Source organism: Canis lupus, chromosome 32 (genome assembly GCF_003254725.2).
Source record: "Canis lupus dingo isolate Sandy chromosome 32, ASM325472v2, whole genome shotgun sequence".
In the NCBI taxonomy this organism is placed as follows: Eukaryota; Metazoa; Chordata; class Mammalia; order Carnivora; family Canidae; genus Canis; species Canis lupus.
This window is the reverse complement of record NC_064274.1, coordinates 4,280,244-4,293,355: the sequence shown is the minus strand read 5'-3', so window position 1 is coordinate 4,293,355 and position 13,112 is coordinate 4,280,244. Positions and strand designations below refer to the sequence as shown.

Here is a 13,112-nt window from a genome sequence, read left to right as displayed (position 1 = left end):
AATGGTTGAGATTTTTATCAACGTGATGGTAGCTTGGGATTTTTGATTACTTTATAGAAGTTTAAGGCAATTCAAGCACTTTATGTCTCTTCAAGGCAGAGTTTGCTCCATGTCTGATAATACACAAAAGCTATAATTCTGCCTTAAATTTGAATTGCACCTGATACTTACAAAAGTACCATCTTATCTTAAAAAAATTATATTTGGTATTTAAAACAAATATCCTCTGTTTTTCAGGGTAAGGGCAGAGAGGAAGAGACTATCCCTTTATTTTTGATTTAACAAACTAGTGGAGAAAATTGTACTGTGGAATAGATTTATGCAATGCTAAGCAAATGTAAATTATCAGAAAATTTAAGTCTTTCAGATGTCTGATACTTTGAAGGCAAAATATTTGCTAAATTGAGAGATTATTATTATTATTATTATTATTTTGTTAGTGATTGTTCAAATATATCTGATCCTTATTGTCAAATGAATTAATTTCTTTGAAGTTAATCTTTAATTAGAAAAAAATGTAAGCCGATACTCTTGTTTTCTTTTTTTCTCCCTCCACTGGGCACCAAAATCCAGTGACCTAGATGGTCTGGTCCTCTCGTACTGTAAATCACATTTTTTTCAGAATCAACTTCTTAGTCAGCAAGGTTAGGAGTTTCATTTTGGAACCTTCCTTCATTGTAATTAAAATAAAAAAAAACACTATAGCAGTTCTATCTTTTATAACTTCAAACGTGAGTGACTGAAAAGGCCTTTGTTATGAACATTTTGCATGTTAACAATTTAATACCTTCTGTAAAATTTATTTAATTCAGAAAATCATTTTCACATTTTATTTTGATTTGGAATGAAATGGGACATTTCAAAATGTTTGGATTTCTGTCCAGGCAAACATGATATGTCACACTTTTGGGAATATTGGTTTAATCTCCGGTCTTAATTAGGAATATGAAAGTTTAAAATTCATTATTAGATCAAGTAGGTGCTGGTGAAAAACTTTTCCTCTTTTTCCCCTTCCTTCCCACTACATCCATTATCTACCTTATTCTTTCATCCACTCATTTATTGAGCTCTAACCGTGCTTAGGGCACTGCGTCAAGCTTGCAAGAGAGGATGTAAACTTAAATAAGACAAATTCTATGTTCTAAAGGAGCTTGAAAATAGTGATGACTTGAGGGTTGGAATATAGTGGTCACTACAAGAGTTATAAAATGTGGGGATAAAATGAAGCCAGGAAGTTCAGTGAGTGACGAGTGACTCTGGGACTCTGGGTGACAGAGAGGAATCCTACCTTGCAGTTTGTGTGAAGATGCCAATATGGTGAGAGTCAAGTTAACAGAAGGATGGGATAAGTTTGGATATATGAAGTCATGGGAGACTTTTGGTGGTGCAGTTTGAACTGTGCTCTGACAATTGGAGTAAATTGGAAACAAGGAACATAGAACTTCAGAAAGAGCCTGGGCTGAGTGGCTGAGGCATAGGAGGGAGTGTGGCCTGGCTTGGATTATGGAGGAATACGAGGGATAGACCTTGACAGGTGGCCTGGATCCAGATTATGGAAACTTTCAAACGTTTGAATGGGGGAATTGGCATGTGTTTCCTAAGTACTCAGAGAAGGATGGAAAAGCATCAGAGGGATGAGATTTATATGATAGCTGAGAATGTTCAGGAAGAATATTCTTGTGGGAATACATAGGATAATTTGGAAGATGGAAAGGTGTGTCATAAGTCTCTTGCAATAGTCCTTGTGAGAGACATGGTGAAAAGAAACCTAATACAGTGAACGACAGTATGAAATTGGGAATAGGAAGAGCTGAGTGTGAGTTCCAACTCTGCCACTGCCTAGCTCTGTGATGTTTGTACTTTATACCATGTAATCTCTCCAAGTTCAAGATTCTCATCAAGTCAAATGGGGACAGTTCTATTTCATTGGATTGTTTTGTGAAATAAATGAGATCATGATTAAGAACAGTCTAACTCAGAAGGGCTGGGCTTGAAAACATTTGCTGGGAAGCTACGAATGTCAGGAAGTTGGGACCATGTATGATGAGGTTCTTGATCTTTCTGCAGGGCAGTCCACTGAGAGAGATGGCCGGATTTCTAAGTAATCAGTGACTTAGGTCTAAAAGGGCATGGCATGGATACATGGGAGGGTCAGATCCAACAAGTGGGGCATAACTACAAGGATGTCTAGGTGGTGTAGCTAACCAAAATCAAATACTTGGCTGTGCCCTAGTTCCGAATCCTCAGGCCTTAGGGCTTGGGCCCAGCCAACAACTGGGAAAGCAGATTCAGTATTACCGTGACAAACACTATGTAGAATTTCAGGAACCTGCATTTAGAAAAGAGCTACGGTTCTCGTTGGGATAGAGACTTAGTTGTTAAGGGGGAAACCACATCTTAATGGACCATAGCTCCTTGGGGCTTATTTTAGGTATTGGGATTCTAGGTTCTAGATTCCCAGTAAAACTGGGTTAAGGACCACAAGGAAAACGTAATAAACTCTCTGCCCTGGTCAGAATCATGTTAGGAACAGGGTGGGGCAGAGCCTCCAGGGATAAAACGTTTCTCTTGCTGAGCCAGGCTCTGACGGCTCTGGAAAATATTAGCTGCTGTTGTTAGTATTGTGATGGCGGTGAAACTGGAAATAAGGAGGTGGATTTGGGAGACCTCGAAAAGTTCATAGAACCTGAGAGATCACTGCATATGAGATGAAAAGGACGGAGCGGGGAGTCCAGTGGAGCTTGGGCATTCTGCCCCGAGTCCTCTGAGTAACTGGAAGCAGGGAGGGGGCGATCTGTTTTGCAGAGGGTGCCGGAGTGCTGGGGACGGTGGGATCGGGCAGAAGGGCTGAGGGAGACACTGAGTTGGCGCTGGGAAGTCCCTGTGGGCAATGTCCGTTAGGGATGTGAAGTCCCGGGAAATGTTCAAGTCAGAAAACTTCAGAATTGACTCATTGTTCCTCTTCCTGTGTTTTCTCCCATCCCATTACCTGCAAACACAGGATATAATTCTTCTATTATCCACGTTAGATTATCTTTAATGTCTTAAAATGCTAAACAATTATTTTTGGTTTCTTGGAAAGGTGATTGCAAGGCTTTTGTTTGAAAATGAAATTTAGGGGGTCCCTGGGTGGCTCAGCGGTTTAGCGCCTGCCTTTGGCCCAGGACGTGATCCTGGAGTCCCAGGATCGAGTCCCACGTCCGGCTCCCGGCATGGAGCCTGCTTCTCCCTCCTCCTGTGTCTCTGCCTCTCTCTCTCTCTCTCTCTCTCTCTCTCTCTATGTCTATCATAAATAAATAAACAAATCTTTAAAAAAAAAAAGAAAGAAAATGAAATTTTATTTGAACTAGTCAGACTGACATGTGAATACCATGTGGTTCAGTGTTTCATTAGGCAGTGCTGTGTGGATGGTAGCATTCAAAATAAAACAAAACCACAGATTGGTGGATAACATGGAAAGAATAAAAATAAAAATACTATGTGGAAAACCTCCCTCTCTCTTTTTTCCCCCCTAAAATCAAGACCTTGGGATGTTGTACTCTGCAATTACTTGCACAATTGTTTTTTGATACAGTACCTCAGAAGTATTAAGCAGAAGAGATGAATCCGTTGTGAAACTGGTTTTATAAATAACTCTGATCCAAAAGAATTAAGAACACTATATCCTAGGTGATGGCAGCCAGTGCCAGAATTTTTAAATATCTAATGGGGAAATAGAGGAGCATAAATAGGAGGGGACGATCACTCATACATGTAGCAAATTTAAATAAAACTGAAATAGATTGTTTATAAAGGGAAAAAAGTGCAATATACATTTCAAAAAAGAACTTCATTCTAAGTGCTGGAAATGTAAGCTTCATCTGAACTTTGCACCAAATTGTTTTTCTCAGTAATGTCTATTTTTGTTGTTTTCTCTCTCTCCTTTTTATTTATTTTTTTTTTTTGGAAAGTTTCTAAGAAAGGTGTCTACATTATGTTTTATTTTTTTATTTTTATTTTTTTTAAATTTTTTTTTTTTTAAATTTATTTATGATAGTCACACAGAGGGAGAGAGAGGCAGAGACACAGGCAGAGGGAGAAGCAGGCTCCATGCACCGGGAGCCCGACGTGGGATTCGATCCCGGGTCTCCAGAATCGCGCCCTGGGCCAAAGGCAGGCGCCAAACCGCTGCGCCACCCAGGGATCCCTACATTATGTTTTAATGAAATGAGAAGACACTGCAAAATCATATTCTTTATAGGAAATCATTTTCATAGAAGAGGAACCTAATGAACATTCTGCTAAGACATCAGTTTAAGTGATTTTAGCAGGTTTTGCTATGAATGCTGACTTAGTTGTGGAAATCTCTATTTATAAAGTCATGGTTTGATTAAAAAAATCTGAAGTCTGAGCTAACTGTAAAGATACATTCACAGGAAAAAAAAAACAAACTGGTAGGACTTATTCGAAATTGGAAATCAGTTTCTAGGATTCTTTAAAAAAAGACTGGCTATAACATGAGGCTCACCATAAGTCAGCTTCTTCTGGGCTTCTATTTATCCAGGAATCTTTGGTACTGAATATAGATGAAGTGTCTTATTATAACATCATTCACATTAATGATAGGACGGTTGGGGCTGTGATTCATCCTCCTCCTTTTTTTTTTTTTTTTGTCCAGTGCCCTAATAGAGCATTAGGTAAGTAGTTATTGCTTAATTCATATTTATCAATGAATGAGTAAATGAAATCTGTGCTTTTTGAACGTTTTTAAATACAGTTATGGTGTATTTACACGTTAAAAAAACCTTTATTTTGAATTGACTTATGATTCCGTATAACTTTGATTTCATCGTATTTGTATTCCACTGTATCATGACTTTGGTTACAAAACCTAAGTTCATACCAGCTTAAGAGGAAAAAAGCTATTGTCCTATATGACTAGGTGGTCTAGAGGGAGGAAATTGCCTCAAGTACATTTGGATCCAGAGAACCAATCTATGTTCTTAAGATCTCTCTTCGTAAATTTTACCTATGATTTTACTCGCTTCATTCTTTTTCCTTGTTCAAATGAGTGTCAGATGAAGATAACTTCATCAAAAGTTTCAGGCTTACATGAGCCTCAATTAGAAGCACATTGGAAAGAGAGAGCTATCGTTTTTGGAGCATCAGAATACTCTGTCTCTCCCAGATGAGGACTCTGAGTGACTCAATTGAGTCAAGTGCTCAGTCCTGTTAACATTTAGGCTGGCCTGAGTAACATGCCTACCCGGTGACAAGAGGTTGGCTTCATGGGGAAGAAAGAGGGAGAAGGCATCATGATCCATAGCCTCACTAGGACCCCATAGAGTGGAGAACAGTTTCGTCAGTACAAAGGAAACACGGTTCATAGACATCTAAGGGTGAAAAACTGTTCATGGTAGGAAAAAAATTTAATAGCTGTTACAATCCATATATTCAAATACCTTTAAAATATGTTTGACACATACTCTACTAAGGCAATTCATTCCTTCCAAATTTGAATAAACTAAAAAATACAAATAGAAATCTTGTTTTAAGTTATTCATTTTATGTACTGAAATTTTATAATCTTGTGTCCGTAGTCCAGTGCTCTGTTTGCATTTGCATGATAATTTTACTTAATAATAGCGTTATTCTTTTTCTTTATTTGGTTGGGTCTGTAGTCTAAGGAAATCAAATCTACTTTTAATAAATACAGCTTTGTGATATTTCATGAACTAAACCAAATTAAACTATTTAACCAGGAATCTTTGCTACTGAATATAGATGAAACTAAACTGGTGCCATTGGGTTGTATTGCCAAAATGAAGTGCCAGTTGTTTACTTCTTAACATCATTTTGTTTGGGCTATAAAAGAAAACTCTTAGAGGCTCACCTCTACTTGAAAGCAAATTCAATCAAATAGAAGGACATTGAAAAGGAGGAAAAAATAGTTAAAATTTACCACCAGTATAAATTATTAAAATGCATGATTTTTCAGTTATATCTTATTTTTTCCTCAAATATAACAGTTCACGATTTATTTGGAAGCATTTTTTGAATGTTTTTGAACATTTTTTGAATGCTTTTAAGACACTTTTCTGGTGTTGAGTTACAAAGATGAACATGGTGCCCTCGACTTTTCGGAGTTCACTGTTTTTAGGCATAGGTGTTTGATTATGAAACTAATAGAAGACTCGGTAAGGCTTTGTATTTCTGTTCTTGTGGCATAGGAAGATATTTTATTTGTCACTCTGGATTTTGAGAAATCGAATAGAACAAAGATAGACCTAGAATGCTTGACAGATAGATTTCATGTTTCAGTTAATAAAACAAAAGAGTGGTCAAGTAAGACCAATATGAAATAATATATGTGTCAGAGTGAAAATTATGTTGAGATTCAATTTCTTTACATTCTAAAGCAAATAGTATATTTGTTTTAACTTTATCCATAATTTCAATGTACTTTTTATGGAAATCTATTTAGCCTTTAAGAAAGCATTAAATGATTATTTGGAGTTTGTGCTAACCAAAAAAAGAGAAAAAGGGTGGAATCAGATACACTTCTGTTTCAAATAACAATCAATTTTTGGCAGATTTCTATGTTGTAGTGGGAAAGGAAGCCCTTCTAACATGATTTGTTTTGAAAATTGCAATTGTGAGATGCAGAGGAACTTAAATGTTATTTGGGGCTTTTGTGTCGCAATTTGTGATATGGGCATATTTTCATCAACAGTATAATCACAACTATTCTTCTGTTGTGTTTGGAGCTGAGTAGAGTAAAAGGCAATGATTATAACTTATGTTCTTCCTTAGACTTCTTACAGTAAAAGTTTGTTTAAATATTTGTCACTTGTGCTTATACAACTCCCTCACTTGAGAAGGAAGACAGAATCTATTTTTCGCAATGGGCTGGGGCAAAGCCCACTCACTGTATTGTGCAACTGGTATTTTGAAGCTCCAAGCATTTTTTAAAAAAATGAACTCAACCAAAACACGTGATTACAAAATTTGTTTTAAAAGATTTTATTATTATTATTTTTTGAAGATTGTATTTATTTATTCATGAAAGACACACAGAGAGGGAGAGACACAGGCAGAGGGAGAAGCATGCTCCCTGCAGAGAGCCCAATGTGGGGGCTGGATCCCAGGACTCTGGGACCACAACCTGAGCCAAAGGCAGAGGTTCAACCACTGAGCCACCCAGGTGCCCCAGATTTAATTAGTTTTAAAGTAATCTCCATACCTGACATGGGGCTTGAACCCTCAAGTTTGCGACCTAGTGTCACATGCTCTATGGACTGAGCCAGCCAGGTGCCTCATGATTACAGATTATAATTGTTTTTCGTTTAAATACTACCACTTAAAGAAAAAGACGTTTGATAGGGATGTTTGACAGCCAGAAAGAAAATAAAGATCATCTGAATATTGAAATCTAAAAAGCAAACAAGGAAAGGTTGTGAAAATATCCTTAAAATTGTTTTAGCTGCTTATTTTATGCGTACCTATGGCTAGTTACTAAGGCTTCATTTTGTTGCGACCTTGGGAATAATGACCTTCTGTATGAGGTATAAACTTGGAATCCTTCATATTAGGATGAACTCCTGTAGTGTTTAAAGCTGCTCAATGAGTAAGGAAGAAAAATGCTTGTTTTTTAGATTTATTATTATCCTTACTGATATATTCTCTGACATCCTGTATGTCATGGAAATTAGCAGTTTCTACCTGCTAAGGACATACCTAGGGTGCTTATAAATTATCTATAATGTTGTATTGTAGATCACATTATATACCCAAAGTCCGTTTTACAAATTTATTGCTAGAATGAATATTTTTAATTTTTAATAAAATTTTTAAAAATGTCTAGGTAGTGCTTTGAATATAAGTGTAGTGAACTAATCCATTTTTAAGAAAAAGTCTTTAATATTTAGAATTGACCTTTACAAATGAGATCACAAAGGAAACTGGTCGATGGGATTTAATTTTTTTTTTCACATATGTGTCTAGAATTAGCCCTCTTTTCTTGAGAAGACACATATATTAAGTTCATGTATCTTTTCGTGTTGTTTTTATTGTTTCTTAAATTATTTTTTCCATTTGGCTCAATGCCTTATTGATGCCATTGATTACCAAAATTTGTACCATACAAAAAGTTTTCCCTTCACTGTATGTAACTAAAGATGTGATTTGATTAATTCTAGTAGTGCCTAATTAAGCTCTGTATTTTTTTAAGCTCTGTATTTTTTTATATGCTTAACTGTTCAGTGTTACACACCTCATTTATTTGCCTTATAGTCAAAATGGTCTTGCCTTTTATTAGAAAGTTTTACATTTACTTTTCAATTAATTCAATAAACATTAATTGAGCAGCTGCTATTTTTAATATATTGTATTATCTATTTTTTATGTTAGATTGGCTTGGAACATATGGTATTGTCATTCATTAAAAAAGTATTTACCTAGTTTCTTCTGGAATGGGCTCTGTCCTATTTTCCAACTATAATAACCTTTCTATTGCCAGTTAGAAATTGGAAAAAGTACAGATTTTGAAATCTGTTTTGGTTTATATTAGTTGTGGGAAGTTTTATTGTTGATTTTTTTTTAACTGATGCTTGATCTTCAAATCATAAAACCTAGATATTTCTCCAAAGTTCAACATCAACTTCAAAGACACTGCATGTCCTAAATCATATGTTGTCTTCATTTCCCCATCTTAACTAATTCCATGCTAAATTTTATCTTGGGTATATCTCAGTTTCCCGCCAATTAATCCCATTTTATCTTAAATGCCAGAAGAAATAAGCCACAACTATATACATTGTATGTATTTTTTCAGGCCATAGTATGGCTTTTATTACTTCTTCCAATGTCCCATATCTGCTATTACAGCATGTATTCATTATGTAAACGTGTTTAGGAACTTACAAGATCTCAAATCAATATATGGTTTCATATGCATCTTAAAAAAATCTCAGAAATAAGAAATTAAATATGATGCTGTCTGGTTATTTCTGGTGTAGATGGTTCCTTGATAATACTGTCACTTTACCTGATTATTATTCTGTGGTTATACAGATCTGATTGTAATTCTATTGTCAAGAAAGGTAAGAAATTAGGTTTGTAACCAGTGGGATTCTTGAAAGAGTTGTGTCTGACTTTGCAATGGTTCACATCCCGCTCCTGCAAGTATTGCCAGTTCTAGCTCCAGAGTACACATCTGCCGCTTGTTACCTTGTATGTAAATTTGGCCTGGAGTGAAATCCTGAGACCTGATCACATAATGTTAGATATAGACTCAATCCAAATTAATTTGGAACATGCCTGGAGTAGCTAGGGTGAAACACCATTCTGATATTTCATTCAAATCACTCTGCAGAGAAGGGACAGTGCAATGGGATCTACTTTGATCTTCTGCCAAACATCTACAATCTCAGGCCAACAGGCCCAAGGTCAGAGCTGACTCTTAAGGCTGCATTTGGTCTTACTGCTGACCAAAAACGAACCCAGTGGGAGGCAAATAACCTTATCTTAATCTATCCCCCTCCCTTGCCAAATAGAGAAATTCCATGAAATTAGTATTTGCCATGTATGCCAAACTAATGAGAGTATTTTGATGATCAGAATTACACAAGTAGTGGAATTAAAATTATACACAATCAGTTAGAGGAAACAGAAAATAATCATAAATTGTAAGAGTGAATACTATTGTTCCATTTACAGTTTTATCCCAAACAACTTGGAAGAGGGGAAATATTTGGGTTTTGACTTTGTTATCATAATGCAGGACAGGCCTTTTACCATATGTTTAAAGGGAGCATCCAAGACAAATACAGTTTTTTAAAAAGATATTACTTATTTATTCACGAGAGGCAGAGAGACTCAGGCAGAGGGAGAAGCAGGCTCCATGCAGGGAGCCTGATGCAGGAGTCCATCCCGGGACTGCAGGATCACACCCTGAGCCAAAGGCAGATGCTCAACCACTGAGCCACTCAGGTGTCCCGACAAATACATTTTTAAAGAGGTTTTTATTTATTTATTTTTATATATTTATTTATTTGAGAGAGAGAAAATGTGTGTGCGTGTGCGAGCCAGCATCGTGCGAGGGTAGAGAGAGGAAAGGGAGAGAATCCCAAGTGGCCTCAGTGCTAAGTACAGAGTCCTATGCAGGACTCAGGCGAGGGCTCAATCCCACGACACTGAGGTCATGACCTGAGCTAAAACCAAAAGTCCCAGCCTTAACCGACTGAGCCACCCAGGTGCCTCAAGACAAATACATTTTAAATAGGACAGAATGTTTTGTTAATGAGAAAGGACAGTAACTGTGATTATAGAGATTAAATATATCAAACCATCTTTAGGATTTAATTCACAGTTTGGCCCAACATGTCGGAATATAGAATTTTTATACAGAGTATCAGAATTCAGATTCTATGTATTTTAACTTCTTTTCTGTTATAGATTTGTACTGGCTTATAAAGATTTTTTTTTTTTTTTTTTTTTATTAATGATAGTCACAGAGAGAGAGAGAGAGAGAGAGAGAGGCAGAGACACAGGCAGAGGGAGAAGCAGGCTCCATGCACCGGGAGCCTGACGTGGGATTCGATCCCGGGTCTCCAGGATCGCGCCCCGGGCCAAAGGCAGGCTCCAAACCGCTGCGCCACCCAGGGATCCCTGTACTGGCTTATAAACACTAGTCTTGTAGATGGTGTTATGTATACCAACAGCGACTCTGTCTAGACCTCTCTGTTTTGGAGTTCACACCTTCATCTCCTACCCAACCTGTGTCCCATGGGTGCAACTGTAGGTTAAGAAGTTTTTAAAAACTCTGTGGTTCACAAATATATATAGAAGGAAAAGAAACCAAGAAAAGAACAGCAGAGCAGCAGAACACTGTCAGGCAGACATATAAGCAGACCTCATTGTCCTTTTTAGAAAACATTTTCCCTCATGCTGCTTGCATTTCTTGCTTTACTGAATGGCTATGCTTCAGAATTTCCATACATAGGGATTTTTGTGGTTTAAAAAATTTATCTTTGGGGTATAACCCAATCTAGGTTGTTTGAAAGGTCATCATTTCATATATTTGCACTCATATGTATTATATGAATGAGTTCATAAGATGAGAACAGCTACATTGAAATGGAATCTTTTGCACAGTAGAAAACCCGGATACCGATTGTATTTAGAAAAGGAATGTGTGTGTTTGTCTAGCAACCTAGGTGAGACAATGAGTGTGTACGAGGGAAAGACTAACTTATTCTGTGTCAAAAATTCACCTAAAGTTTGTTCCATGTTCAGAAAAAATGGAAAAAAAAAAAAAACCCAAAAGAAAACAAAACAAAATACCCCAACCTTCTGCTGCTTGGCTCAGAATATCCTTTCTCTTCCCAGCACTCAGGCAAGCTCTAGAAATGTATGAAACCTTATACCCTTAAATGCCATTGACATCATTGCTTTTATGACTGAAAAAAAATGTGTTCAGATAACAATTTCTAAACAGTTTGATTTTCTTTTTTTAAGTGGCTATTGTGCCTCCAAAGCACAGTTAGGGCCTCTTGTTCTAGTATAGCCTCTCTTGTCTTTTAGGTTCTGGATTATGAATAAGTATTTGATCTATACAGAAAAACACTGAGATAGAAAGCAATAATAAGATGACAGAAAAAATCAAAAGAGAGAAGGCCCTAAGCATTTGTATTTCCTATATGTTACTAATTCAGAATATGATCTGGATTTTTGATTTATTCGAATCAATGGAATTGGAAATTTTTTTTCCTTTTAAGTAGGCTCCACACCCAGCGTGGAGCCAGATGCAAGGCTTGAACTCACGACCTTGAGATCAAGAGTCGGACACTTAACCAACTGAGCCACCCAGTTGCCTTGGAATTGGAAATTTTAAAACAAATTTATTAAAATCCCAACAAATGTAGGTGAGAGCTTAGTGACATACTTTTGAAGATAAAAAATAAGATAGGGATCCCTGGGTGGTGCAGCGGTTTAGTGCCTGCCTTTGGCCCAGGGCGCGATCCTGGAGACCCGGGATCGAATCCCACGTCAGGCTCCCGGTGCATGGAGCCTGCTTCTCCCTCTGTCTGTGTCTCTGCCTCTCTCTCTCTCTCTCTGTGACTATCATAAATAAAAAAAAAATTTAAAAAAAATAAAAAAAAATAAGATAGATTTTAGATGGTTTTGATAGTATAAAAGGAATCTGGTCAAGACAGGCAGATAAATTTTCACTAGTTTGTTAGCTATTAGAGTTTTGTAATGTTAGATTGTCAGAGTGCACTGGTTAGAACAGGCTTTAGAGTCAATCAAACCTGAGGAGATCTGGCTCTACTTTTTGAAAACTAATCGTTCTTATTTAAAAAATAAAATTAAAAAGATCTCTCTAAAAACCTCAGTTTTCTCATCTATAATGTGGAGATAAAAATAGTATATATTCATAAGATTTAGGAGGATTAACTGAAGAAAATCATATAAAGTGCTTAGCATACTGCCTGGAGCATAGTTCCCAACAAATGATAATTATTATTACCATTGTTAGAAATTCTTTTGAATTTTTGGCTACTGATATTTGTACTAAATTTAGGGAGTTAACTTTCAGTAAATATGACTCTTGTTATGCCTATTAATTTTGAGGACTTAAAAGTAGGGAGTAGAGAATAATGTACCTATTATTTTCATTTGTAAATATTCCTTCACACTAATATCACTTTTTGAGTGAACAGATGCTTGTGAGTGAACAGATGCTTCAGTAGTATACTTTTTTTCATGGTGAGCATCAAGTTCTTTGCCAATTTATATATATATATATATGTATATTTCAAAATCTCAAATGATGTAATTTTGCATCTAGGGTGTGCATGACTTAATGTGCCCTGGTTTTATTAATAGCATTTGGCTTGTCTTTAAATTTGGTCTATGGTGCTATTAGCTCTCTCTGATGTCAACCAAGGCTGACCTTCAGTGGAAACTATTTTCTGTTTCTATTGAGATATAATGAAGACAGATGGCAACACATATTTGAAGAAACATCCTTACAAGATGCTCTGTTGTACAAATGATGGAAGTGCAGAGTATGAAAGATAATGTGTCAATTATCATAGATGGGACACCTGATCCAATGTTCAATCAATCAA

General features: G+C 36.4%; 1 protein-coding gene across 3 annotated transcripts in view; it reads left to right on the top strand.

Moving 5' to 3' along the window:
- The window catches only part of ANTXR2 (ANTXR cell adhesion molecule 2), a 160,112-nt gene that overhangs the window by 22,223 nt on the left and 124,777 nt on the right, over nucleotides 1–13,112 (top strand). The gene's annotated exons all lie outside the window — the stretch shown is intronic.